General features: G+C 43.8%; 1 non-coding gene across 1 annotated transcript; it reads right to left on the reverse strand.

The window, feature by feature from the left end:
• Positions 1-5,668: 5,668 nt before the first annotated feature.
• Positions 5,669-5,806, reverse strand: LOC114812671. The gene has a single exon (XR_003760322.1). It is a non-coding gene; the product is annotated as a small nucleolar RNA SNORA7 (small nucleolar RNA).
• Positions 5,807-6,082: the final 276 nt, after the last annotated feature.

Raw genomic sequence — 6,082 nt, forward strand, 5'->3', positions numbered from 1 at the left:
AGAGCCTCGAAGCCTAGGGTGAGGAGTTTTTGTTTGGAGCGGAGGTAGATAGGCAACCACCGGAGGTGTTTAAGAAGGGGAGTGACAGGCCCAGGGCGTTTCTGCAGGAAGATGAGCCGGGCAGCGGAATGAAGAATAGACCGGAGTGGTGCGAGAGAGGAGGAAGGGAGATGGGAGAGAAGGCCGACGCAGTAGTCTAGCCGGGATATAACGAGAGCCCGTAGCAGTAAGGTAGCCGTTTGGGTGGAGAGGAAAGGGCGGATCTTGGCGATATTGTAAAGGTGAGACCCGGCGGGTCTCGGTAACGGATCGGATGTGTGGGGTGAACGAGAGACGAGTTAAAGATGACACCGAGGTTGCGGGCTTGAGAGACGGGAAGGATGGGTGGTACCATCCACTATTTTATCTTCACCCCTTGACTCCTCCCAGTCCTAAATTGCTACACACACACACACACACACACACACACACACACACACACACCCAAATAACCCACCTTACTTTCACATCTGTTTTACACTAATTGATCATTAGGTTTTTCTCGATGTATACACTGCCATCAAGCTAGCTAAAAGCCTGATGGATAGAGCATGAGCCTGGGAGTCAGTGCAGTGTTCTCCACACAGTAAACTCTCAATAAATACAATTGGTTAATCAATACAATTGCTTCTAGTCCTGGATCCTTCAATCTGCCATTCGACCTTGAGCAAGTCACTTCACTTCTCTGATTCTCAGTCACCTCATCTGTAAATGGGGATTAAGACTGTGAGCCCCATGTGGGACATGGACTGTGTCAAACCTGATTAGCTTGTATCTACCCCAGTGCCTGGTACATAGTAAGTGCTAATAAATCCCATTGAAAAAGTTACTCCTTCTGTGGCACAAAGAGCTTTTAACGAGGGAGCAGCTCAGGCAGCAGGAGAATATAACCGTTATATAGAAACAACGCAACTGTGTTTTAGAACACTAAATGAATCATGAAAGGAGGTGCCAATTGTCAGAATCCTGGTGAAATCCTCAGCCCACATATGGCTTTACTGGGTGATCGCATAGCTCAATTAGCTTGCTGATTGTTTCCACCACAACTGTCAGTGGGACCCAGATTTCAGTATAGAGAAGCCTGCTCGGTGCCAGTATTTGACAGCCCTACAGACTTTTCATTCATGAAAATGGTTAAAAATTCATCAAGTGAAAGGATCTGGCAGTTTAACAGAACATCTCTTGGAAAACCACGAGGGGGACTGGGTTGGGAACAGCCAGATACTGTCTAAAGAAACTTTAATTATGGTATTTATTAAGTGCTTACTATGTGTCAAGCACTGTTCTAAGCATAGGGGTAGTTACAAATCAATCAGATGGACATGCTCCCTGTCCCATATGGGGCTCCCGGACTAGGAAGGAGAATAGGCATTTAATCCCCAGTATGAAACTGAGGCACACAGAAGTTAAGTAACTGGCTCAATGTCACACAGCAGATTAGTAGCAGAGCCGGGATTAGATCTCAGGTCCTCTGATTCCCAAGCCCTTGCTTTTTCCACTAGGTCACGATGCTTCCCTAGATCCCACTCCTTCACTCCCACCCAAACCATGAGCTCACCTGTTTTCCTAGACCCTCCCCTGAAGTCGGTCATGTTTACATCTAGAATAGGATCATGTGACAATTCCTGTATCAGTCACGGTTGTCTTCTCATGTGATATCTATATGAACGTGTGTATACACACACACGCACACACACATATATATATACATATACATATCTCAAAGACAACTGCATATGTAAATTTGTATCAATCTATAGATGTGCATGCAGTGGTCCTTCATATTTGAAATTCACCTATTATCAAGTGTGGATAATAATAATAGTAATAGTATTTGTTAAGCACTTACTATGTGCCAAGCACTGTTCTAAGCACTGGGGAGATACTAGGTAATCAGGTTGTCCCATGTGGGCCTCACACTCTGAATCCCTATTTTACAGATGAGGTAACTGAGGCCCAGAGAAATTTTGTTAATAAGATGTACATCACCTTGATTCTACTTATTAGCTATTGTTTTAATGAGATGTTCTTCCCCTTGATTCTATTTATTGCCATTGTCTTGTCTGTCTGTCTCCCCCGATTAGACTGTAAGCCCATCAAAGGGCAGGGACTGTCTCTATCTGTTACCGATTTGTACATTCCAAGCACTTAGTACAGCACTCTGCACATAGTAAGTGCTCAATAAATACTATTGAATGAAAGTAACTTGACCAAAGTCACACAGCTAAGTGGCAAAGCCAGGATTAGAACCCCCATCCTCTGACTCCCAAGCTCGTGCTCTTTCCGCTAAATGGGATTCATAGTTTCAGCCACATTGGGAACAAAGAAAATTGTTCTTTGTGGTGGTGTTGTTCTTTTGTTGTGGGCAAGAAATGTCTCTACCGACAGTTGTATTGTAGTCTCCCGAGCACACAGTACAGTGTTCTCCACACAGAAAGCTCTCAATAAATACAATTGTTTAAGTGATTGATTGTACCTGATGTTTGTAGTGTCTAGCACTGTTTTCTCTTCTGCTTCCTTGTCTCTCTTTCCATATGAAGCTTTTGCTCCGAGAGCCACCCCCTCAGCTGCACAACGTAAGTGCTCAGTAAATACCACTGATTGATTCTAATGGCAGTGAGCCATGCTGGTCTATCGTTTGCAGATGACTTCTGATTTTCAGCTGTATGCAGTGCCTGAGGCTTTGCTGCGTCTTTAAAATGCTTCCTCGGCCCTTCTTGCTTTTAGTCTTCCAGTTTCAGTTCTCCATCCTGCAGCTGTTTGGGTTTTCTCCTGCCACTCACTGTCCTTACACGTCCGCCCCACCCCGGCCAGCATAGCTGTGTTAAGATGAGAGTAGGTTCAGTGCTTGGAGACTATCTACGTTCCAGAACTTCAGCGCTCATGATCCCGTCTTGCCAGTTGATAATGAGCTTGGCCCGTAAGGGATGCTGCTGAAACTACTATTATCATATGCTGTATGATAATAATATATTATATATCATGCCTTATAATCAGCTAATCAGACCCTCTTGGAAATAGAAACCATTCCAGAAAAAAATCTCAATATTGAATTTTAAGGCTACGAAGCTGGGCTTATTTTAATTATGTGTGGTGGAAAGTAGTAAAGGAGGCCCAAGGGAAGCTGATGAGCATTTAGGTGAAATTTACATACCCTATACGAAATTTGTGGCTTTTATTGGAGAATGTTAGAGAAATAGCATGGACTAGAGGAAAGAGCAGTGGCCTGGAAGTCAGAAGACTTTGCGTCTAATTCCAGCTCTGCCACCTTTTTAAAAAAAAATTACTTGTCTGCTGTGTGACTTTGGGCAAGCCACGTATCTTCTTGGTGCCTCTGTTTCCTCATCTGTAAAATGGGGATTCAATACCTATTTTCCCTCCTTCTTAGAGGAGGAGTCCTTCTTAGATTGTGAGCCTCATGTGTGACAGGGACTGATTAACTTGTATCTCTCTCTGTGCTTAGAACAATACTTGACACACAATAATTGCTTAACAAATATTATTATCACCACATTATTAATATTGGAATCAATTCTCTATAACCAAAGGATAGTACCAAAAAATTCTGGTACTTTCTCTGTAGGTGATTTTAGGTGTAAGTGAATGCCTTGACCTTGAACAAGTCCAAGAATAGTAGGCTAGTAATTAGAAATTGGATGCATTGTACCTCCTAGCAATAAATCAATTCTTCCACTGCTCTTTTTATTACTATACCAATGAGGGGAGGTAAATGCAGTCTTGCTTTGGATGAATCAAATACTGCTGGTATTATGTACTTTCTGAAAACTTGATGCTAGCGAAACTCCATACTGCACTGTCCAATAAGACTGACTTTGATATCAAAAAAGATAGATGAAAAGAGAAGTCAGCAAGGGAGTCATCATGTAAGTTTCACCTAAGGCACGCCTAAGTGCTTCTCAAAAATGCCTTGTTAATTCACCTAATGCATCTTGAAGGGGAAAATGAGAACTTGGGGTCATGCCAAGGGCAAGCCCAGGAATGGGAAAAATAGGAACAGAACCCCAGGTAGGGGGAGGAGAGCTCAAGAATCTAGACAGACCCAGGAAATCGCAGTCACATCCCTGCACTCCCCTGGACCCATTTTGGAGTTGGACAGTTTTGGGGTCCATATTTCAAGGTGAACACAGGGACATACGAGGGGAAACAGAGAAATACAGGTTAAAGAAACCAAACATAATTAAGAGCCCCTAGAAGGAAGGTAGAAAAAGATGAGATCATTTAGTTTGGAAAAGAGAAAGACGATATGCAACATAGCTGTTTTTTCGATACTGAAAAATCGCTCTCCCAAAGAAGAGCATCCAAAAGGGCCTCAAGGAGAAGAAACAGCCTTCTTCTCTCACAGCATGAAAGATTTAGATTAGACAATAAGCAGAACCATAAGTGGCTGAGTATGTTACCAAGGGATATGATTTCACTACTTCCTCTCAAAGGAGCTTCAAGGAATTTCTGCTCCCCCCTTTAATAATAATAATGGTTGTATTTGTTAAGCACTTACTATGTGCAAACCACTATTCTAAGCGCTGAGGAGATACAAGGTGATCAGGTTGTCCCACGTGGGGCTCACAGTTTTTAAACCCTATTTTACAGATGAGGTAACTGAGGCACAGAGAAGTTAAGTGACTCGCCTAAAGTCACACAGCTGGCAAGCGGCGGAACCGGGATTAGAACCCATGACTGCTGACTCCCAAGCCCAGGCTCTTTCTACTGAGCCACGCTGTCACATCTCCTCCCGGGATGCTGCTTTGAAGTCCCAACCCAACAAACTGCCTGAATAGAGGAGTGTCCAGTGTGGAGCACAGGACAGGAGTGAGGTGAGCGGCACTTACAGGTCTGCCCATGCTCCGAGCCAGGACAGCAATAGGATGACCTAGGCCTGGAAGTCAGAGGACCTGGGTTCTAATCTCAGCTCTGCCAAGTGCTTGCTCTGTGACCTTGGACAAGTCACTTAACTTCTGTGCCTCCGTTTCCTCGACTGCAGAACTGCCAAACTGTAGAATGGGGATTAAATGTTCCCCCTCCTACTTAGATTGTGAACTTCTTGTGGAACAGGGACCGTGACCAACCGGATTACCTTGGACCTTGTCTTGTGCTATCAAGTCGACTCCAAACCATAGTGACTCCTTGAACACATCTCTCCCAGAACGCCTTCCTCCATCTGCAATTATTCTTTCATTCATTCATTCAATAGTATTTATTGAGCGCTTACTATGTGCAGAGCACTGTACTAAGAGCTTGGAATGAACAAGTCGCAACAGATAGAGACAGTCCCTGCCGTTTGACGGGCTTACAGTCTAATCGGGGGAGACGGACAGACAAAAACAATGGCAATAAACAGAGTCAAGGGGAAGAACATCTCGTAAAAAAAATGGCGACTAAATAGAATCAAGGCGATGTACATTTCATTAACAAAATAAATAGGGTAATGAAAATATATACAGTTGAGCGGACGAGTACAGTGCTGAGGGGATGTATTCTAGCAGTGTATCCATAGAGTTTTCTTGGTATAAATGCTGAAGCGGTTTGCTATTGCCTTCCTCCACACAATCAACTTGAGTCTCCACCCTCGACTCTCTCCCTTGCCTCTGTTGCCCAGCACAGGTGAGTTTTGACTTGTAGCAGATTGCCTGCCACTCGCTAGCCACTGTGCAAGCTAGGAATGGAATGGGTAGGCCTCTGCTTGACTCTCCCTCCCTTAACTGAGACTGGTAGAGTACTGGAAACACTGCAGGTATGATCTTGAGAGGAGATCTCGTACCTACCCTAGTGCTTAGTACAGAGCCCAGCACATAGTAAGGGCTTAAATACCATTTAAAAAAATGTGTCCAACACATAATAGGCATTTAATAAATACCGTATTATAATAAAGTGACGATCCCAGGAGCAGACAGCCTGTTTGTCATTTATGCCTTTTGGGATAGAGAATTCATTCATTCAGTCGTATTTATTGAGCCCTTACTGTGTACAGAACGCTATACTAAGTACTTGGAAAGTACAATTCAGCAACAGGTAAAGACAAGCCCTG

Source organism: Ornithorhynchus anatinus, chromosome 5 (genome assembly GCF_004115215.2).
Source record: "Ornithorhynchus anatinus isolate Pmale09 chromosome 5, mOrnAna1.pri.v4, whole genome shotgun sequence".
NCBI lineage: Eukaryota > Metazoa > Chordata > Mammalia > Monotremata > Ornithorhynchidae > Ornithorhynchus > Ornithorhynchus anatinus.